Raw genomic sequence first — 23,788 nt, 5'->3', positions numbered from 1 at the left:
CGGGCCCCTGCCCCCCAACGCCCGCGGCAGCGCAGAGGCGGAGGGCCAGGCCTCGGCGTCGCCCCTGGCCCGCGAAGCGGGATGAGCTGGAGGCTAAGGCGCATTAAAGAGCAAATTAACCCCCCAACACAAACATGCCTCTCAAGTTGGCTCAATGCAGTTGGGGCCAAATCTGCACGCAGCCACCGAGCTGAAGGAGCTGSACTAAGCAGGGGGCAGGTGGTTAGAGGCTTGAGGAACTCCAGAAAGGGTCGTTCACTACTCAGCAGTGCTCTGTACGCCTCACRAGTCCCCACCACAAAGCTGAGCATGAATGAGCAGTCGCTTTTGGTACCTCCTGCACATCATTTTGCAGACACAATCCCACAGGGAACTCTCCTCACCTAACCCTGACCCTCAAACCCAACAAGACGGCTAAGGTTTGCCAAAAACATGCCTGTGGGTGCGGAGACAAGAATTAACCATCGGTTGCAGATGCTTTGAGATTAGAGTCCCCTCCAGCATACGACTTGCTCATACCCACCTGCTCCTTTCAAACCAGGGACCCAAGCTCTCGGAAGCGTAGGAGTCCAGCAAGGAGGGCGCTTGGGTTCCTGGAGAAGGAGCAAGGTAGCAGCCCCCGCTCACAGGCACAAGTCACACACAAATACCTACAGAGCAAGTTGCCAAGACCGCCCGCAATGTGTGACTGGTCGCTAATTCACACACATACTTCTTTTTACCATGCCAAGGACAAGGGATTTTCACTCGGCTGCGGGRGAGGATGACCACTGCCCTGGCACCACGCGCACCCTCCTGCTCTGGGCTTCTGCGCCAGGAAAGATRGCAGCAGTAACAAGAAAAACCAACATGTCCACACAGCGTTCCCCACATCCCAGGGAGCGATGTACCCYTGTCGACAACCTATCACAAAGAGAAAATCAACCTAATCAAGAAGAACTTAAAAGCACGCAACCCAGAGGGCTCTCRGATCCTCAGCGAAGCAGTTCCTGGCTCCCGCACAGACACCACTGCTACCGTGCGCTGCACTGGAGGTGCAATGCTTCCRCAGCATCAGCTAACGGAGCGTGTACGGAAACGCGACAAAACGCTGGAGACAAATAYGAACCACCCAGACCAGGAACACTGCAACTGTGGATGGAAACAGCAGAATACGCAAGAGCAATCTGGTCCACAGTATAAAACGGAAAGGCCTGATCTCTTATTCCTCATTTTGCCAATGACTTGCTATGGTGTATCTAAATTCTCTAGTGACACTTTTTTTTTTTTTTTTTAAAGATTCCTTATTTTTTTTAACCAAACTATTTCACATTTGTTTTGTGTTCTGATTCAACTCTGTCTTAAAAACCCGCCTATGACAAATTGTCTCCCTTTCTACTCATGAGATGTCAAAAATCCCTACTGGGAATGTAAGCATAGCATAGCCTGTCTCAATAGCAGAATTAGAGGGAGCCTCAAATGATGTTTGAAATTCCCAAATGTGACTGAAGTCAATCTTTCTGGCATTCTGAAATCTTGGCCAATTATGCTGTCACCTTCATTGGCCAAGAGAAAGCGGCATGGTTAGCAACACGATTTCAGTCTTTAATACTCCTGCTAGATGTTTTTCCAGGAGATATGTTCTAACTCATGTTCTTAGGCTGCACGCAGAAATTATTGGGCTGTACAGGTCAAGCGAAATGGATCAAAAAGACTCAAGTAAGTGGAGAGCAGCCACGAGTAGTCACTAAACTACTTGATCCATCAGTGTCCTGCATCAACCCCCGTTTCCAAAATGACCTTAACTTCAGCTTCCGCTCCAAGGAGGGCACTAGCGTTTAACAAAATGGAAGCCATCTTATGCTTCTCACAGTTACTAAAAAAGTCACGGTGACTATTAAAAGTAAACAGTGGCTTCACAATAAAAATCACAGCACTTGGCGTTCTGCCTGTATTTCACACAAATGGGAGATCAGACTCGTGGCTCTCTGATTTGTTAGGTACTGTTGTTTCTGTATCACATAAAGAGAAGTCCTTGCAACTAGAATATATCTCAGCAATATGTCTGAGCTGGTGTCAACAGGCCATTGATGCACTGCAAGAAACTTACAGATACTCCTCAACTCTAAAATAGTTGTGTGCCTCTACTGAAGGGCAAAAGAAAGCCATTCTTCTTAATAAGTGCACGCAAAACATTGCTTTTATAAACTTAGAAATTTTAAAACCTAATAATCTAGTTTTTTCTTAAAATTTTTTTTTCCATATTTTTCTTCCTGTACTAGTCTCACATTAATTCAGGCATCATGTTCAGTTCTCCCTTAACTTGCAACAAGAACAGCTACTTCTTTTCTTCAAGTCATGCACAATAGTGGCCTCTATTAAATTTTTAAATATAAAAGAACGAAGTACACGGTTCCACACCAAATCAGAAGTGACCTGTTGTTCTCCTGTGTGTTGCGAGACAGACTGCCTGACACAGTTTGAATTTTCTCACCTCTCCACAAATCACATGCAACAGATTTCATCTCTGCATTTTAATGGGGCAGGAGATGTTGCACTCTGCCTGCAAAAGGCATCTGAAAATGATAGCTGTGAGATTAAAATAGTCTTAAGATATGRGGATGGTAGAACAATGAGACTTAATCCTATGGATGCACGAGAAAGGAGGTTTTATAAAACACAGAAGTGGCTCTAGAGCATAATGGTTTAAAAATCCAAATTCAGTACTTTTAAAAATTAATATACTTCAAATTTACTASTTGTTTTAATTTAAAACATTATTTACTACAGAGTTCTGTCAGCATTATTGTTTGTACTGTTCACTGAGGACAAACTGTAGCAAAATTTACATAAATGCTAAGAGTAATTTTTGCTGTGAAGTAGCATTAGGAAATCCCATGGTTTCCTAGGTCAGTCAGTGTTGACAGATGACACAGTTATATTTTATGAAGTGGTTACCATGGCTATTGACCAGCCAGAACACAAGATCTCCTACTGCTATTTTATAATTTGAGCTTCTCCAATGTAATTTATTAGATTCTACAGTATCCTGCTACAATGTGTAAACAGGGAGCTATAAATAACCAAGAAAGAACAAGGAACAAGCATGTTAATGTTTGCATATGTGTTACTTGCAGGTCCCGTATTTTATCCCAAGAAACAAATATCATGACAAGATACACAAAGCCATTATGCTCTGACTAACAGAGCTCAGATGGCATGTTTATCAACGTGATGATAATGCCATTGCAAAGCTGTGGTWAAGGTTATGCGTCAGGGCTTCTATTATCAAGAGATTAGAGCCTGGCAGGAAAAATTTACTGCTGCATGCTGAAATTCAGCACCCCAGGTTTTAACCGGGAACTGAGGAACAGTTTGGTTTTCTTATTTACTGTAGATATCTAAAATAGACCTGGCTTGAAAAGCATGCAAGAAAAACATGCAACACAAAATAACCTGTTTAATCCATTTAAGAATTTCAGATTGAAACCTCATGGGCTTCAAAAAGGCAAGAAGACTCTGATAAAACTATAACTTCATAACTGCTACTAATATGTCCCTTCTGAGGTGATGCTTCAACCAGGTTTAGATCAAATGTATTATCTCCAAGAAAATCCATGTGTTATTTCATTCCCTTCCCACAACTCCCAGCTGGTTAATTAATGAAAAGTCTTTTGTAATGCAATATATTTACAAACATGCACAGAGCATTTTCTGTTCCTACTTAATCCAAAAAATAAGACTTTTTACTCAATTCTGAAAGATCCCCTCTTTAGACCATGTCCAAGAACAGAAAGTTCTTCTCTCAAAGCTTTCCTTAAATTATGAGCACATAAAAAATGGAAGTTATAATGGAAATCCCAGTGTGATTTTCACTACATATTTTGCTATCATGAAAGGGATAAAGTTAGAGCATATTTTTTGAAAGGCCTAAGATTTTCTAGGCAGTTGCCAACTTCAAGCTGTCATCTTCCAAATTTAATATGCCTCAGTTAGTTTCACAGTAAATGTGGTAAGAAGTTTTACAGAGTTTTAACAGTTAACAGCAAATAAAAGCTAAATGCATAAAAGCATCTTTATGTCTTAAATTTCACAGGATTAAAAATTATGTCAGCTGTTCTGAAAAGGAAATGAGATTTGGTTGCATCTGCAAAGCTCCTGTTAGCGTGCAGCACACATTTATAGATTGCCCCAAACAATGATTTTTTTTAGCCTGCAGACACTGTATATGCACATTGGCCGAATTTCAGTACACAGAGTACATTTTATTAAAACCTTGGCTGGGTTTTAACATATATTTAATTTATGTGCATACAGTGCAAATAGAGATATTTGCTGATAAGGTTAAAAGATACATATTGTCCTCTAGGAACAGGAATATCCTGATAGTTTCCTTAAGGAGACACTTAAGCATGGTTTRACCTAGCGATGTCAAGTATCTCTTACAAATTATAGCTTGTCTTATTCCCAAAGACTATACCTGGCTATAACACAAAAATAATGCTAATGTTTATTGTATCTTTGATTTCAAAGGAACTTTAGATGCTCAGTAAAGGCAGAACTAAACACTGCTCAGTAATTAATTCCATGAAGGTCAAAAAAGGTACTTTTTAAGTTAAAGGAAACGCAGCTGTCACACACACATCCACGCTGTTCTCAGAATCCACCGAACCCCTACAGAAACGGATCACGGGTACTTAACCCTTTCCACAACCCGCTCAGCTCCCTGGAGGCTCCTGCCCAGAGACCCCGCGCCGGGCAGGGCGGTGGCCCCTGAAGGCGAGGGGTCTGGGGGGGGGTGGGAAGCTGCCGCCAGGCGTTACGCCCTTGCCGTGCCCCGCTCCGCTCCAGCCTTCGCTGGCAGGCTTTCCGAGCCCTGCCGTCTCGGAGAGCTCGGGCCRGCGCTGGCAGCTGGGTTAAAGCTGGGGGAACGACTCTCTGGCACTGAGCCCAGGAAGGCTGCGYGATGGAGAAGCAGGTGGAGACAGACAGATGTTCTGTCCAGCCAGGGAGGCAACAGAGCAGTCAGAGTCCCACAGCACTGTTTTAAGATGCACAAAAAACACCAGCTAAAGAGGTGAGAGAGCTACAAAAGGGCGGTGGGATGGGATGGGGGGGACCTTGTTCTAGCGGCACAGGAAGGGTAGGAGGGAAAGAGATCCCTTAAATTTCTCAGCGTAAGAATACCCATCCTCAGAGCGACTTGCCAGGAACAAGTACTGGTCCCAAGGTAACAGAATATACTCGGTTACAACAGTAGCGCGTAGCATCAGGAACCAGCATCACGACCCGACAAAGCTCACATGAAGCTTCGTAAAATCAGTCCGCTGGGAAAGAGGAACTGTCAAGAAAAATGTACATTCGGGCCTCTGTTATGTTCCTTTAACATGCCCCGCTGCTGGGAGAACAGGATATGCTTCAACCTCATCTGAACTTCCTTTGTTTTATTGTTTCCTGTCACAACCATAACTCTGTTTAATGTTTTTTTAAATTTTGAAGTAGCCAGCAATTTTGCCCTTAGTATTAGATACTTGTGCTGCTGTTCATTACCTCAGTTAACAGCAAGCTTGCAAAAATCACCTAGCTGGCAAACTTGTTTAAATGAAAGACTCCGTAAGGCTTCCCTAAGTGTTTCTGCACATCGTTCTGCAGGCCTTGGCAGCGTATCAGAGACGTGTACAGATCACAAGCACGCAAGCAGAAGTAGCAGCAGGTGTCTGGGAAAATGTCCCACTGTTCCTTTAGTGTTATCTGCCTTTAGCCTCCATCATCAGATGCTCTTAGGTTAAGTTTACTGCTCTGTCCCAGCTCCACCGCAGCACTCCTTTGCCTTGTCCTGCATGGGAGTAAGAATGTCACCAACTTACGATTTAGGAATCTCCTCCTGAAGAGACTGCACTGAAGCCRAGGTCATGATCTGGGAGACCTTAATTCTCTTCTCTGACACAACCACGACACAGATGCAAAGGTATGTGAACTTGTTCACATAGTCTCCAGCAACTGCTTGAAGAAGCCTGGAACCACTTGCTACAAGTCTCTGTTACAAGAGACCTTTGCAGTAGTGGGAATGTCCATGCTTAGGTGACCGCTGACACTATACACTCAAGTTCTTTCACGATCCATTTGGCTCTGCTGCATGACTTGCAGCAAGTCATGGATAACAGCAAGTAAAGATGCTTCRCTATACCGACAAGCACAGCTAGCTATGACACTGAAGCATGAACGATAATAACRGGCAGCCACCTCCACAATGCCAGTTGCTGCTGCTCAATTACAAACTAAAATTTTAGGTAACCCAGGTTGAAAGTTGAGATATTTTTCTCATACTTTAACAGTCCCCTTTGCTGACTCTGTAAACAGATAAACATTTCTTATATTGTGTCACAAAMGTTTCCAGAGTTCCTGTCCGAGAGAGAAGGCACGCATGCAGGTGATCATTTTGTACAGCAAGACTGGAAGAAAATGATCCTATATATGTGTATGYGGGTGTGTGTATGGACACTTTTTTAAAACATTCTCTATCTCCAAAATACACTTATCTGATTTGTTTCTTCATTCTGCAGATTGTGACCTTAGTTCAAAATACATACAAAACCAAACTCAGCCATCTTTTAAAGGATACTGGTCCCTTTATTTTTCTTACCAATTGATTTTAATGGAAGAATTCTATTGTGACAAGACAGAATTGGCCTCTTAAGCTTTGCGGTATTTTGAAAATAAAATTATTTTTCATTGAGCCTTCTTACTCTTTTCAAACGTAGTACGGAAATGTAAAAATATTTAGATGGTCACCATTAGATACCAGTCTATATTAAAAGGCATTAATGTTCTCATTGGACATTCACACCACCTCTTCAGAGTACACTGCTGGCCATCTGCATAGATAAAAATCATACATCACTTAGGCCATATGCCTGCAAGATCAAATATCCTTTATAAACAGAAGATGACAAGAAATATATCAGCTGAAAGATTTAAAGCTGCTGAACAATTTGCTTTCCCTCCCTACAGCATCACTTCATTTTCCTTAAACACTGTGAAAAATTAAACCCTACCTCAAACTGTATGARGGATTCAAGACCAAAGCGTGACATGGATGCAGAGGGGCACACGCCACCCACCAGAGTCTGTTCCACACATCCACAGCCATAGACACAGACGGAAAATCATTAAGCGGGCTCCCTCAAGGGAACGCCAGAAGATCCTGAAATGATAATGATCCCCCTTCCATGGCGCTGCACTGTTAGCTTTTGTTTTGAACAATAGATCTCCCATGATACCTCTCGCTTGCTGAAAATATTGGTATTAGTGAGCATGAGCACAGCTGTGTGTAAATTACATATATAAACAGATTAGATTTGTATATTTATACTGGATGCAAACACATTAATAGCACATTTGCATACACAGTTGGCTAAATGAGATTGCATGCAGAGTGGGATTACTAGTTGCAAACACATTTATTTAGAATTTTCAATAAAGTATTTATATTGCCTTTCGAGAGGTCAAAGTGGATTCATCATCCTTTCTTTCCTCTCTCCCTTCTTTGAAGTACGTAAAAATGCTCTCGTCACCATGCTTTCCACACATCGTCAATCCCTCAGCATAACTATTCTGGAAAAAGCTTTACAAGCCAGCAGAAGAAACCGAACTAGGGCGCTTAGCTAAAGGTTATCCAAATTTCCTTCAGTTCATTTTATTGGAGCTGATGTTCTGCAGGCATAAGAGCTCTAAATTCGACCACAGCAGGAACCACTACCTAAGTGCCAGTTTATAAAATTCTTCTTTTCCCTTCTCCACTTAACGTCAAGGATCAATGGAAAAAATCCATATGAAAGGCAACACGATATCGAAGGTGACACAATAGCTATCAGGCTTTTCAAAGCTGGGGGAGAATACAGCTGTTCTTCCACCCCAGGCTGTGAGCTGTCAGGGTGCTGCTAACCTTATGTGCTAACCCCAGCTTTACTGTACCGTCAGTATTTCAACAGAGCTATTTTTATAAAGGGATAGATTTCAGATTCCCCCACAGCAGTTTGCAAAGCTTTTATTCACTTCCTGCTTTGTACCTGTTTCTGCGTGAAGCCTAGATGAGAAAGAAAACAAAACAGCAAAAAAAAGAAAAAAAATCAGTTATTTCTAAAGGAAGAGCATTTATTTTTGCTCTAATTGCGGCCTCTCGATCACTGGCGCTGGGCATTTTCATCGCACGCCCCCAGACAACGCTCCCGAGCCGGTGTCCCTCTCTCGCCGTCCCCTTTCCCGACGGTTCCCGCTGGAAGGTCCAGTCCTGCCTGCCGGGCTCGCCCGCTCCCGGCGCGATAAATCACCCACCAGCCTGCTCCTGGAAAGGCGCCACGGGCCGGGGCGCATCGCTCCGGCCCCAAGTTGCCAAGCAACCGGCTCCAGGGAAGTCTGAGCCTGCGGAGGGACGGACGGACGGAGGGACACGGCGGCCGGAACAACGGACCGCGCTCCGTCAAAGGCGYGTTTCAGAGGAGCGCCTCCCCCGCCGCTGCTCCCTGCTGCACACTGCGCGATTGTAAAATCAAAATCAAAAGGCTATTGTAATGAACACACACTTCCTGCTCAATTACTAATTGTTAAAAAGCTGCGGGGAGGCTGCGATCACACAGCGTATGGCAACAGAAATGTGATCCGGTAAACGAGATAAAGTCAACAGCACGCCAAGAAACCTGATCTGAGAACAGCCTGCAGTGGCACTTCAGAAGCTGATGCACAGATCAAAAAAGGCTGGATATTAAAGCAGCAGCAGGAGGAAAAAAAAAATATAGAGAGACTGACTTTACTCTTCCTGAGCTCTAGAAAGAGCGTTTGATAAACAACCCCGGCTCTTTGGAAATACAATTTGTGGATTATTACAAGCATTACTATCCATCGTAACATTGCTGCAGTTGTCTGGCCCCACGTTTCAGCAGCAAGATGAACAGGCAGGGAGAGGCGAGCACGCTTGTTTGAAGACTGCTCAGCTGGCAATTTATTTTCCTCCAGGAAAGCAGGCGAGGGGAGAAGGGGCGCGCCGGGGCTGGGGCGCTCAGGCCCCTGGCGGCGCTGCAGCGGAGGGCCGAGCTGCGCGAGAGCTTCCAGGGAGAGCAACAAGTCCTGACCCGCTGCAAATGCACGAGCCTGAGGACGCGCTGCACCTCCCCTCCGAACAGCAGGGCAAAGAGGAAATCATATTTAACGCACATGCAAGTGTTTCCTTATTCTGCTAGGCTTAACTATTTCCACCAGCAAGGCACGAGGCTGGCCAGGCTGCCCACGTTTGTATTTTAATGCCCACGACAGACCTTCTGCTGTACGGAAGAGCCTGCACAGACATACGGGCCCACCTATGCAGGCACAACAGCAGGATCCAGATCTGTGCAACACTCCAGTGTTCACAAAGCCTCTCCGAGCCATTTGCTCTTTTGTAATCTTCAGAAAACGATCACTGTGCATGCGTTCATAAACCAGATTTCACGTTGCAAGTCTGAGATTATCCCTTTCTGTGGACAGAAACCTTAAAATGCAACAAACATGATTGCTTTCATTGACAAAAGAGCAGATTTCTATTTATAAAACATAGTAACTAAAAAGTTTGTTGTCTCCTATAATCAGTGCTTTCTCAGCACAGAAAATAAAGCTAAAATGATCTGAATGTGTTTTTTTCACATAAACGATTCTTTAAAAAAGCCTTCTAAGAGTTAAAGAGAACAAAGGTCTGGGCATGGTTGTGACCCAGAAAAACAGAACAAATAATTCACTGCTGCCAAGAGACAACAGAAAGCTTTTGATTATAATTCAGGTTATCTTTTTTGAGATTCACTTCTCATTTTAAGCTGTTCTTAAAATATTTAATATACAAAAGAGCCTTCTAATACATCAAAATTAAACAGCAAGTTAAAAAGTTGGACAACTTTTTGGTTTTGGCGTCCCTTTTCAAGAACATATTCTCCCCCATATGACATCTGAAAGTATCTCCCTCAAATATAGGTAAGTAGCAAGAGTTCAACACTTAAGCTGCAAACTTCAGACAAAAAAAAATGCTACCTACATTTAGTTTTAGACTCACGCTCACCCAAATTTGGTGCATTTCCCTGGAGAGAATGCATTTCCTAAAAATTTCTTAAAATTAATAGTTTCTACTGTCTTCATTTTTTGCAGATGGTGAAACTAGTTGAATTATAGAGTCCAAAAGCAGAGATTTAAACAAAAAAACAAAAAAACCCCACCAACAAGCGACATGCGTAACATGAACCAAAATGAAAAAGCAGCCTTTATACAGAATATAAACAGAGCCTTACTATATAACCCTTCCTCCAAAGACATGGTCTTCATGCATTCATTTGGAATATTAACCTTTCCCTCCCTCACATCCTCTCAACCTCAAATTCCTGCAGCAAAATCGGCGATTCCAAGTGCATTCTTAAAGTTATGAATATTTCCTTTGAATAATGTTAACATCAGAACATATATCRTCTTCCACAGGCCTGAAGATGCTCTGTACTTACCCTTACCTTTACTAGACAAAAACAAGCCAAGAGGAAAGTATCATATATTAGCCTCTCTCTGAATCTCATTCTCCGATTGCTTTTCTTAACAAGAGGATTTTTACTGAATGTATAATACAGTAAGGAACAGCACTCTGCCCGCTAACACAAAGCGGATYTCCATTAAATCACCTATACTAAAGTGCCCATTCTAGGCAATAACATGGGTGGGTGAGCACAGATACACAACTGCCCCAACCCATGAGCTGTATGTAGTTTAGCAAGACCAGACCACAAGGCTAATCACTAACCTGAGGGTTATCACAAAACTAGCTTCCACTTGTGTTTCCTTAAACACCAGAACATTTCCATTTTCTTTCTCTTCTCCCCCATACAAAATTTATCCTTTCACTATACAGATTATACAGACTTCCAAAAAATGCATGTCTGTACTCAAGTAACACCATTACGCAAGCCTGAAGTTGTTCTCTTTCACTGTGACATGTTTCGTCCTTTCACTCAATTTGTACCATTACACACAAAAAAGCCGCACTCTGACTACTTGAAATATACTGTATGATCCTTTCAAGACTCTAACATAATATTTCTAGGGGAAGTTGCCTCTTGCAGAAATATTGCTCCATGGGGATTTCAACCATTATTGTCAATTATTCTTGAGACTGTACTTCTGCCTCCAAACAGTGACTTTCTGCAAATGATTGAACGAAATGCACAAAACCGCTTCAAGAGCTCCCATGCTTCAGAGCAATGAACACATCCAAGAACAATGGGACTAAATGGTGACAAGAATCCCCAAGGAAATTACACAAATAGCAAGGCAAATATTTCTGTGGGTGACTTCTCCAAGTAAATGATTAAACAGCAGGGCTGTTCACAGTAACAATGCCCAGGTTTGAGTTCAAGCTCTAAAATACAATCCAAATTGTGACTTCTACTAAAACAACATAAGGCAAGCTCTGCAAATTTCCTGAATTTCTCTCAGGATAAATCTGCCACTGACTGCAATGTGGTAAAGAGGTACCTGATCCAGCAAACTYGGATATGAGAAACACTAACAATGATAAAATCAAATTCTGGGCTAAGAAGCATATCCTCAATAAAAGACCTTTCTTTTATCAAAGCAGAAGAAAACCAGAACRTAACGAACATAGCACCAATGCTGTCCTAACATTAAGATTCTAACTCCGTATCTACTGCTTTATTAGCAGCTCTGCCAGCTCTCAGTGCGGGTACAAATGGCACCCTAGACACCAAAAGTCAAGCGAGAAGGGTGGGTAGGACAAAGCAGATAATTAGCAAGCTTAGCTGCGAGTGTAGCAGGGCTGTTTGTTTTTTTTTTTCCCTAAACCGATAGGTCCCATTGCACAAGGTTTCAGTCCCTTGGCAAGCTCCCGCGACACAGCAAGAACACCACACCGCAATCCTCATCGGTCAATGACCCATTACGCTTTTGTCAAAACGGCTCGGTRCAGCGACTGACACACTTCTGCAACGCAGCCATCCAATTACTGAGGGAGATGTTGGCTCATACAGTGATCCTGGAAGTAATGTACAAAAGTAGCTTTAAAAAAGGCAGATGATTCATAAGTTCCCTTTTCTTTTGTGCAAGRGACTCTGAATAAAAGCATCTAGGTGGAGGGAGTGGGGGAGCCTCTGCCAAATATGAAAAAGTAGCCCACAAATAAGAGAGGAAAGAAAAAGGAAGAGGTGAAAATGAAGGCCCAGCGGTGCACCTGTAACACAAAGGAGAACTCTGGCAACGGGAATTTGAAAGGCTGGTATTTCGCGGGGAGGCGGTGGTGCAGAGACTGAAATCACCTCCCCAGGCTTGTAAAACTGGACAACATCTTCCACAACAGATAAGTTCATTCCCCAAATATGCACCCCAATGCGACAGAGGTGCTCTCTCTTCCCTCCCTCAATTGTAACAAAGCGAGTGTTTGAGTGCTTGAAATTATTCCAATCCAGTGGAACGTAACAGGCCGTGATGCTTATTGGCTGCTCTAAATGCATGAGCCGCTGTCTGATCAATCTCCCCATGTAGCCTAAAAGCTATATAAATCTAAGAGGATACTATGAATATAAGGGCAGAGGGGGAAGGGAGGAGGAGAAGGAAAAGAACGGAGGAATAAGGAAGAGCGTGTGGTGGACCATTTCCATGCCCAAATGGAAAGGGGAGCAAGTGAGATATCAAGAGGCCAGTAAAAGCTGAAGCGAAACCACAAACCCAGAAGGTTTGTGCACTTTGAGTCTTCACCACAATATATTCAAAACCACAGGCACATGAAAGTACAAAAGCAACGTTCAACAAGGAGCTCAAAGTAGTAGTTTCTGACCGAGCTCTCAGGAGCACTGATCAACACAACACCCCTTTTACGCAACACCAAGCAAGGAGGAAGGAAGAGCAAACCTAACCACATGCCAGTTTAAGAGAGCCTTTGCAGAAGCACAGACAGTACTTAGAAGCTGTCCAGAGACCGGCGTGTTGAGGTTCCTCAGCGAAGACTACATAAACTTTTAGGAAGGTTAAAATCCAAGCTACGTCGCTACTATGAACTGGAAACAAGTATTCTTCTAAGACGGCATTTCCACTCTCAAATCTGTAAATTCCTTCCAGATCATCTGAAAACCCGCATATCTCCTCCTATGTAAGCAACGTGGAGCTAGACTCAGGAATTAAGCTCTCTCAGCTCTAGCAGACTGCTTCAGTACTGGCAGGTACTCAGCATCTCTCAGGATCAAGTCCTTATTTGTTGTCAAAGTCTTTTCATGGCAATATAATCATTAGCTTTACTGGCGCTGTTACCCTTCTAACTAATTAGGAGCCTTGGATGGATGCAGAAAATGATTAATATTTAGTCGCTATGTGTCTACTACAGAAGAAGCCTACTATCAAACGAGTGACACCTCCACAAACTTAAATTAAATAATGGCTCCCAAAGAGGATTCAGAGCCACTGACAGAATGGCAAGTGATTTAAGTAACATAAAGCTGAGCAACTGGTGATGGATCACAGTTTTTTCACTCGCTCTGTTACAGCCTGTAATAGAACAAATGATCATTTTTCAGCCTAATTGAATATGGCCGCCCCACTTATGCACAAAAGGAGACAAAGCTATATAATTTGCTTCATTAAAATGCATTTTTATGTCGTCTGAAAGATTTAAAAAATTGGTGTTGTTGATGGGGAAGATTAGAAAAATAAAATTTATCATGCAAACAGAACTTGCAAATGAGGTGTATCTTGGCATTCATACTGCTTATGCTAGTGCAAGAAAGATAAGTCCTGAAAGCTAAAGCACACAGAGCATCCATGTTGTGACAGTAATCAGTGTTTCTTAAATACGAACTATGTCACTATATCAATTTGAAAAAGCATTTTGTCATTTTCTGCCGCAACAGCCACAGGTCCGTATTAAATAAGTCTCAGATGAGCTGTTAGGCAGGACCACAGCAATTCTAGTGACATTCGAAAAAGCTATTTCTGTTCTTCTGTTTGCATAATCATTAGAAAAATAAAAATTCTCATTAAAAACAAGCCTTTTCTAACATTAAAATCAAAGCTTCAAGCAGGAGTGCTCTATTTCAAAAACAACCTTATTATACTGAGACTCTCAAAGATGGTATATCATGGTACTCACACCCTCCACAAGCCAGGTGGTAAACCTATTTGTTTTTCCTCTTTCCCCCTCCCACTCTTTTAGCTTTCATTGTTTGCAGATGCTAAGAAGAGATCTAAGAAGCCATAGACTTGTTACAAATTAGTGCCTTAATTACAGTTTGCCACTTTGGAAARTAAAGATTTGTTTTCTTCCATATTTCTAGCTTGGCCAAGAAAGCAGCATGGCTTCTCCGCTCTTTCTCCATAGAGCCCCACTGATGCTAGCAAATACTGCTCTGGCAACAAAGACACGCTCATCAACTGCTGCCGCTGCACCGTAACAGAGAACTTAATTTGTTTGCCCTACCAAGCAGAAGCAGCAAAAATTAGCATGGATTAAGCTGCACACCTGTTTTCCGACTAGACTACTCTTACCTTTTTCCAGCTCTGCTCATTTTGTAACAGGTTTAACCTTGCCAGATGCTGAGTATGCCCTGCTTACTCTTCTCCTAGAAATCAATATTTAGTCCTTGACAGGCTATGGGTGTAGAGAGAGACTAAGAACAGCCTTCCCTCCTATCACTCAAAATGGATGACACAAACCCAGGAAACCCAAAAACATAACAGCCATGGGCTGAATACGACAATGAACTCCCAGACAAGACTACTGCAAAGTAACTGTGTGTATCTGGACATACATATATGCACATACATATATGTATGTATATATACACATCATAACCAAGAGAGGTATGAGTTCATAATTAGGTTAATCATGAATACATTACCTCCAGGAATACAATTGTGAGAGGACAGCAGAAGTAGGAGGTGGTTTTAGTCTAAGAATACGGGTAAGTAAGGGCTATTTGCCTTCCAGCACAGTTTACACCAGCAGGTCAATTGAACTCCAGCTGCACGAGGCATCTAGTAGTATTGAGAATCTCAGTAGATAATGAGGGTTACCACAAGAAGCCAAAGAATGAGGCCACTGGCAACCTGGGAGAAATGGCTTCATCCTCGCTGCACCTCACTGGTAGCTGGTGTGGCTAAGGAATACGAAGCAAAAAGTACAAACATTCCAGGTGAATCTGCCGGGTATGTGCAACATGTGGGTATAATCTACCTTTTAAAGCTGCAGCACGGCTATTTTTCTTCTAAATACAATAGCCTTCCCTGTACCTCACCTGAACATGAAGTATTGGTTCTCCCRATGATGCCTCTTCTCTATCTGCCCATCTGGTGAGCAAAGATTTGACAGAGAAACACCATTTCAAGCACCATTCTTTTTTTCTTTTCACGCCCATTTTCCAGATGTCACAATCACATTTGGCATGGTGTCTCGTCCCTTCAGTGGGACCCTTTGCCACACAGCTTAAGTCCTTTGTTTAAGAGGATCACTCAGATGGCAACTCCCCAGCATACTGAGCAATGCTGCTGGGTTCATTTAAAACAATTTTTGAAGATGGGTTACTTGCAGGTAATCAAACCAGCAACCTATTTCTCTGGTTATTTGACAGCTAACAATCTTTTGCCAACAGTGCCTGTAGAACCATCTCTAGCAAGTCCCCATTTTTTGGGATCAAAATCCATTAGGAAAATATCAAAAGGCAAAAGATAAACTAGCTCATGTCAGAACACAGAGAAGCTGCCCCTGCCTATTTCCAGCTCTCTCCCCACCCTTCCCTTCTAAATTCTGTTTAACTGCAGGTTTTCCCAATTCTGCACCCATGTGTGACAAATGTTGGCAGCTGATTTCCACTTTTGGCTTCAAATATCCTGAACCTGTTTGACCTAAACCCTCAACAGCTACAGTTTAGCCCCTAGGATTCTCCTTATTTAATCTGAGCTGTCAGCCTCCATGATCCTGCATAGTGTTGTGCCACTCATCTTGTTTATAGATTGAAATCATGGAAAAACGCTTCTTCTCCATCAATCAGGCTTAAGGAGTTCAACTGCACCACTCTCCTCCTTCCTGTGCAAATACCTAGAGTCTAAAATCTTGAACTACCGCTTTCAATGCAGCAAGACACGTACCATTATATTTCCTATGCTTGTAAAGTACGATGCCTCTCCATGCCAGTGTAGCACAGCCCACCCAAGGTACCACTCTAGGAAGAGATTCTGAGAGTCCCTTAAAAACCCAAGATCATTTCCCACTGAGAGCATGGGACTCTCACCTCACTAGAGAAAACAAGCAACAGAGAAACTGTGGCAAGTATCCTCAGGCAGGCAAAGAGGGCATGGAACACCTTTCTTCAAAGGCAGTGTTCTCCATTTTTGAGTAAGATGCCAAAGATAGATAAAAGACCACATATGAGAACARCTGCATCTTTACAGCTGCAGTCAAGATGAAGAGCTTTTTCAAACATAACGAAAGTCAAGGCTAAAACAAAGAGAGTCAAGGTATCAATAGGAAAAGACCTGCAGAGAAATCAAGTCGTCTCTCCAAGTTGGAGACAACATCATGATCTGTCTCTGCACTTGCTTTTAGGGTGTGAGGGTGTGTGTGTGTGTGTGTTCTTAAAGCACATCTTGTTAGGAACAATAAATTGTCATTTCCCATGGTTTAGACAGCAAACAACTCTTTCAACACAAAGCAATGGTTTGCCATATCAAGTAATCCACTCCTGGGCTCTATGTAATTAATATGCTATAGATCAAGTGTAGATCTGACAGAGTTATTCCATAAAGCAGCATTGTATACCTTTATCAACTTAGACTACATCAAAATTACTTGAAAAGATGCTGGACATTTCTATCAAATACTTGACAGAAAATATCAAAGAACTTCATTATTATTTATTACTATACTAAARTTGCACTTCTAGGTCAGAAGGTGGTTAGGATCCTGTAGGCTAATTTAAATTTCCTAACAGCCACAAGACAAACTCAACCGAACTACTGAAGTAAGAKCTCTACAAAGACTATTGCAAACACYTGAAATCAAACCAAGAACTCTGGATGTCATTCTCTACACAAACCAATAAATCAGTGATCCCTCTCTAGCCATTAGAAAAGGTGAAACTAAATTTGTATCTCAGTAATTTAGAGCACATCCAAAACAAAAAACCTTCTGAAAACAAAGGGCTAACCAACATTTCTTTCATTTCTCATATTTAAATTACAAAATTACTGGGGTAATACACATCAAGGAACATGAGCCAGAAATCTAAGGSCATTTAATAGATTTGTTTTCAGCCTGGAAAACAGTGTGAAAAGTATCTTACTAATATTATCAATCTTTTAAAAGTCAAAGGTATTATTAACAAAAATTGATTATCTTAAAAAAAATTCTTTACATTTCAAAATCTGGAAATTAAGCATACGTACAAAGAAATGGAGAATAAATGGCTCAGTAGCATGTAAACAAAGAGCTTTCATACATAAGATTTTTTTTTTTAATTAAATCAAGACAATAAAAAAACTGACACAAGTGGAAAAAAAGTTTTACCACGATCACAAGAGATGAACATTTACAATCACTCGTTTGGTTCTGCTTGCTATTGCTAAAGCATTAATCCTCGAACCTCCCAGAATTACAATGCTCCCCACGCTCTCCAGATGTTATTACTATTAATGCCATGACTCAGTTTCCTTTTGGAAAGGAGCAGGACGAAAGACAATRTTGTATTTAAATCAGATTCGGGATCCTTTGCAGGCAAAAACTGTATAAATGGTCACCAGAGTACTGAAGACAGTAACTGTGTCACCGACCAGAACATCATCTGCCGGGGAGAAGACAAGGGACAGACAAGTCCACGCGGCGTATGAGCGCTCTCGGTTCAGGCTCGTCCCCGCGCCAGGCTCGGTGACCAGCCTTTGTTTCGCTTGCAATGCTGCCGAGCCGCACAGCTCATGCTGCTATACATAGCGCTCGTAAGATATACACGAACATTAAAACTGACTCCAGCTCTGTTGCTAAGAAACTACAAAGGATAGCTTTTTTGGCCCTCTTCATTTATAAAATAATGCCCTATGGGAGAACAAATGCAATCTCTCAAGTCCCCCAGTGTCTTGTTCTCATTTTTAAACGAACACAGAAAGATGATCGAGAATGCTAGGAAATGTAAGCGATCTCCATTTTTAAGACGCCCTTGAAAATGAGATGAAAAACATGGTTTCAACAATCAACTGCTGTAGTATTTATTAATCTTTCAAGCAGCAGATTCTTTCCCCATGGCAACAGTGAAATATATCCATGTGCTTCTGTCTCCCTATTGCAAACCTTTCTTAGAATTAAAAGGCAAAACAAAATACCAGCTTCTTTGAGTACCTAAAAATTATTTCGTTTATACTGGAGTTAGACTTTGAGTTTAGAGTTTAGCTTCCCGTCCCCACACAGAAATAGCCTTCTAAGCTGTGGCAACTGGCCAGTGTAAATATTTGTTGTATTATTTTTTGGGATCAGCAATATGGTAAGTGCTTAATAGATAAAAATATTCCACATGAAGGCAGAGACATGATGAATCAAGAAACATATGGCAGTCAAACAAAGCAAACAAAAAATATAATGATATTGTTAAGAAAAGACTAACTTATTTGGCAGCTGTGGAAAGATCAAGATTAGCAAAAGCAGTGAAATCACCCATTTTGAAGCCAAGGTCACTGACAGGATTTATAGATTTATCCCCGAAGGCAGCCTTTGCTGAACACAAAATGCTGAAATAGTTGGGGGTTTTTTTGTCTTTTTTTTTGTTGGTTTTTTTTTTGGGGGGGGGAGTAGGGGGAAGGAATCTCTTCACCTCCCCCATTTGGGCTATCTCATTTGCTGGAGGCTTTTAAAATTCATTCCTCTTCACAGCTGGTTAAACAATGGAATCTTTCTGCAAACTAAAAGGACTAAATTGATCGCCCTACACAAACTTTTCTACACATATAATTGATTTTTAATTCACTGTCTCATTTCCGAAAGGACTTGACAATAAACTCAGTGCTGTGTGCACAATATTGATCCCTTTAAACAAGGACTTGGATCAAACACTGATGCAAGTTAATCACAATCAAAAAGACTGATATCTTTTGTCRAAAACCTGTGTTTAGACTAAATTCACCTTTTCTAGACATGTTATAACCTTTTATTTTCTAGCTATATTACACCTCAATTTTGTATACCTGTCATCTGCTAAGTACCTGTAATTTTAACGCAACTTTTAAATAATAGCCGTTTTCCCCAAGCAGAAAAGACTTTCATCCTTCATCAGTTACTTCTTAGTGTGAGAAACRATGGTTCTTTTGCAGTGTAAGTCCTATTTCTACACTTTTTCTTAAAGTCAAGTCTTATTTATTCTTAAAGTAGAGGTTTTACTAGACAGTGGCAATTTTTTTTTATTTAATTCTCAGTTAATTTTCAACAGTTCCCGATTAGCGCATTCACAAGTGGTATCATTCAGACGGCATAATTTCTAAAGTCCAGAAAATTTTAAGTTAGTAGCAACTGTCACTCCACTACGAAGGTATAATATTTACTTTTTGTGGATAAAAATTAAAAATAAGCAGTGACTAATATCTTAACATCCTGAGTCCACTCAATCACTCAACTGCAGCCCTGCAATGCCAGCCTCCTTTTCAAATAYCCCTTGATTCTTTCTTCTCGCTATTCCAGAGACTCTTTTTTGATTTTGCTATGAATTACATTTTCTAAAGCTGCCTCAAACAGTAAATAAAATTCATGGCATTTTTTCCCCAGTAAGCAGCTCTGTCTTCCAGCATATCTGAAAAGCCTGGCTTCAGAGGAGTGAGCAATGAAAACAATGTTTTCTTGAGCAGATAGTCCAAAAAGGGCAGATGAGAGACATCTGAAATGATTCTAGGCAAAGAAGCCAGACAAATAAGTATCTGTGCTTTGCATAAGTAATTTCTTGACCAGGCACACTGGATTACAAATACTCACAAACATGTTAGGAAATTAGTTTGCCGTATCTTGTCATTTTTGGCAGAAGGATCTCCACTTGTATTTATGACAAATGAGCTATAAGCTGAAGCCAGGTGTGGATACTTTAAAATTTATGAACTTGTAAATCCATGTACATGGCCAATTAAGGTTTATCGCCAGCAAGGATTAACTACCCCAGCACAYAAATTTAAGAGGTTGTTTACCTCAACTAGTCTCCATCAAAAGCAACATAAAATATTGAAAGGGCAGCAAACTTCATGATAAAAGCCAGTTATCATGGATGTCATCGTGTGTCATCAGCAGTTCTGCATGTAGACGCACAACAAGTAACAAAACCTTCACCCTAAGGAAATTTGAAAATTTAACAACTGGTAAAGATGGGACCAAGTGGAAGAGAGAAAGGAAGAAGTGTCCAACAAATAAGGCTACTGTTTCACCCTACTTCTCATAACTTTGCAAGGAAGAGACAGCCCTGAATTTTAAAGGTAATTCAATTAGCTTCACCAATGTTCTTCATAATCAACATCTGAATGCTAATTAGGAGCACAGTGCCATGCAGCAAAATCRTCCCTGTGCAATAAACTGCAACACAGCAGCAGTGAACTCTGCCTTTAGCTAGCATGCATAAATAAACAGAATTAATAACTATCCAAGTGTGGACGGGTGACTTAATCTGTTTCGATTAGATGCAGCTCAGCCTGAGGCCTTTGTGTTATTTAAAATGTGTTCATCATGTTTAATTAAAAACCTAATAAACTAGAGGTTCTTCTACTTCTGATTTGTATTTCTCTCTTTTGTGAGCCCTATTGATTTTGGTGGCGCTTCTGATAAAAAGTCAGAAAAAAAGCACACTCTGAGTAAAGAAACAAAAATGTAGGATCAAATCAGATGACTATTATGCAAAGAACAGCCAGAGGTGGACTGTTTCCTTCACCCTTCCCAATACACAGTGCATATCAGAATTGAAAACCATTTCATTAAATTAGCAAAATATATCCTTTGTAGATGGTAGTCATTTGATAAGTTATTTATCTGAAATAGAAGTGTGCACATAAAGCTGTTTTTTTGACCTGGAGCAAGCATAAATTGAGAATTGTGCTGAACATCACTGAAAWTATTGATATTTTCATCACTAAAAAGCTGTTCTCAGAGTAGATTTTATCCCAAGATGGTAGAAATTACATAAGAACAATTATTCTTGTGAAATAGTTCCACTGAATCCACACCATAAAGTGTGGATCTTCAATCAAACCTAAACTGAAAGGAGCTAGTGATCCTAGCTGTATATTTGGCATTTGTGGAAAGCGAAGTATCACATCATCAAGGCAAACCTTGGATATCCTAAGGATAGGAGCTCATATTTTAGCTTTGCTGTAGTAGTACTTACTTCTCCAAAGACAGTACTGTTTATTCTAAAAATCAAACTTGAGAGCCAAAATTAATTCATGACTCTTGCTTTGTCACCCCATTTTCAGGATTTTAAAACAAAGTTTTAAGGGCTGGCGTTCTCCAAATAAGAGAAGAGATGCCCCCCTGTCCTCCTTTGGTCACTAGGCCCTCAGAAATCCCTTCCGAAACATTCAGATGGAGTTGAGAGATCACAACCTGACTTTCCAAACAAACTTAAGAAATGCTTTCTTGAATTCTACATTTCTGTGTTTTAATAACAAAATCCAAAACCTGATGTTTTGTAYTTGTATAGTTAACAGTTTGACAGCTGCAGTATAAGTGACTGTGCAAGAGAATATCACAAGAAATGAAAAATGCTTAATTACATTTCTTTTCTTTTAAACTCCTATCATGCATACATACGTTGTCCTTTCGCAATATGCATCTTTCTTCCCCATAGACAACAAGCTGTAAATCAGTGTTTCAAAATACACTTTCAATGTCATTTTTGAAATATTTCCAAGCGGAGAAGATTATTTAACCAGCACCATTCCATTCCTATTAGGGATTTCTGACTACTTATGGCAAAAATGCCCGTAACCTGTCAAAGATACCAAGAAACGTTTTTAGAAGTGATCATAAGATGCAGAACTGAGCTTACTTCTCTTTCACTTAGCCAACCTTTGCTGAGCTTGAGTGAAGCATCTTTGTTTTCTCAGTGTATTGACAAACACTGCTTAGAACCTGCTCATGCTACAACCTGCTGCTGCTGCACACAGAATGAGGGAGAAAGTGTGTTATAGAGACTACATGCCACTAGGCCTTTGGGAGACTCAGCAAAGATGGTTGAAGAAAACAAAAGGAGATGTGGCTACTTCATAATCTCATATTAGCAAGAGATATCACATGCCCAGTGGCGGAAGCCAGCTCTCCTTCCCCAGCTACACTGACCTTGCTGCAGCAACGAGCATCACAGCATGTGTCGGACACGGCAGTCAGGGCTAGGAACCTTGCAGGAGAGGAGGGGAGAGCACTACCACCAGCTGTGCCAAAACAGAGGACATGCTCCACGGCTTCTTCCCAAATAAYGCGGCCGCTTTGAACCACGTTGCTTTCTATTTGAAACTGCAGCACTGGGTGATGCTGCAGCATGTTTGACTATGCAGTGCAAACTTAAAAAGTGCTTAAATATGGCTTTACATGCCCATTGTTCGACAAATCTGTCTGCAAAAGTAAATTCACCAGCATTACAAGTGATACCAACCCCTCCTCACCAAGTCACTGCTGGAGATTGATGTTGCCAGGTGTAGCATCAGCCTTAAAAACAGGAAGCAGCTGCTGTTAAAGCAGCATGTATATGCATCAGTATAGCAGTTTCTTTAGCCACTTCTATAAGGCAGTATGGAAGACTGCGGTTTTCACAGTATGCCCCTGAATTTACATACTGGAAGGAAAAAGGTTTAAAAATAGCCATAAATTTAGAAACACAAGGGAGACAACAAACCTCCATCTTCATATTTACAGAGCCTTCCATTTAATTCAATCACTGGTAAATTTTATCCTCTATTTAATTTGATCTAAACCTCTGTAACCACATCTTCAGTAGTAAAAATAACATAACTTCCATCCTTTATTTTAATTAGTTCTGATCACACTGCAGGCAGCTCTTACTGAATAGCTTGGTCACAGGCAACAGAAAGCTGTTTTAATCAACAAGCAAGGCTTAATTGTTGGACAACAGATAGTCCACAGGAAAAGCTAAACGTTAACTACAATAAATCTGAGTTGTTCATACAGTGCTACGCCATAAGCACTGCTGAATACTACAGAGAGCCGTGCTGGACACAGCCCTGCTATCATGTGCACAACAAAATCGACTACATTAATCATCCAGCACGACTGAAAACAGACTTGATCAAAATCCTTATTGGCAAGTAGCATGCCAACCAACTTATACAGAAGTTTTGACTTAGAGCAGTATAAACTTTGAAGAATTAGTTTTGCACTGAGTCAGTTCTTTCCCCATGTCAACATGACTACACTTCCACTTCAGCTGATTTTGCCACCTACCTGACTACTTCACATTGCCACAGTGCTCCTTTCCTTCTGCCATACATCTTCCATCCATCCACACAGTCTTAAATCCACCCTGCAACAGAACTTTCCTGACACTGAACTGCCAAAATTGGCAGAACATTAACCTAACAGTAACAAAAGGGTGAGTGTAACACTGGGGGGAGAAGGAGGGAGAGAAAAAACAGTGATAGGATCAGAAAGGCAGGAGTGAAAAAACTGAGACAACGAAAGCCACGATCCATGTTATTCCTATCAGCCCTACGCTTTCTTGGTTAAGGAGGGTAATTACCCAGAGGTTGGAAGGTGGTGTAGYACCCGCCTATTTATACAAGTTGG

General features: G+C 41.3%; 1 protein-coding gene across 3 annotated transcripts in view; it reads right to left on the bottom strand.

Annotated features, from left to right (window-relative positions):
* RERE (arginine-glutamic acid dipeptide repeats) overlaps nt 1-23,788 on the bottom strand; it is a 172,303-nt gene that overhangs the window by 56,247 nt on the left and 92,268 nt on the right. The gene's annotated exons all lie outside the window — the stretch shown is intronic.

Source organism: Apteryx rowi, unplaced genomic scaffold, assembly GCF_003343035.1.
Source record: "Apteryx rowi isolate R43461 unplaced genomic scaffold, aptRow1 scaffold_38, whole genome shotgun sequence".
In the NCBI taxonomy this organism is placed as follows: Eukaryota; Metazoa; Chordata; class Aves; order Apterygiformes; family Apterygidae; genus Apteryx; species Apteryx rowi.
Note: the sequence above shows the minus strand (reverse complement) of the source record. Positions and strands in the feature narration are given on the sequence as shown.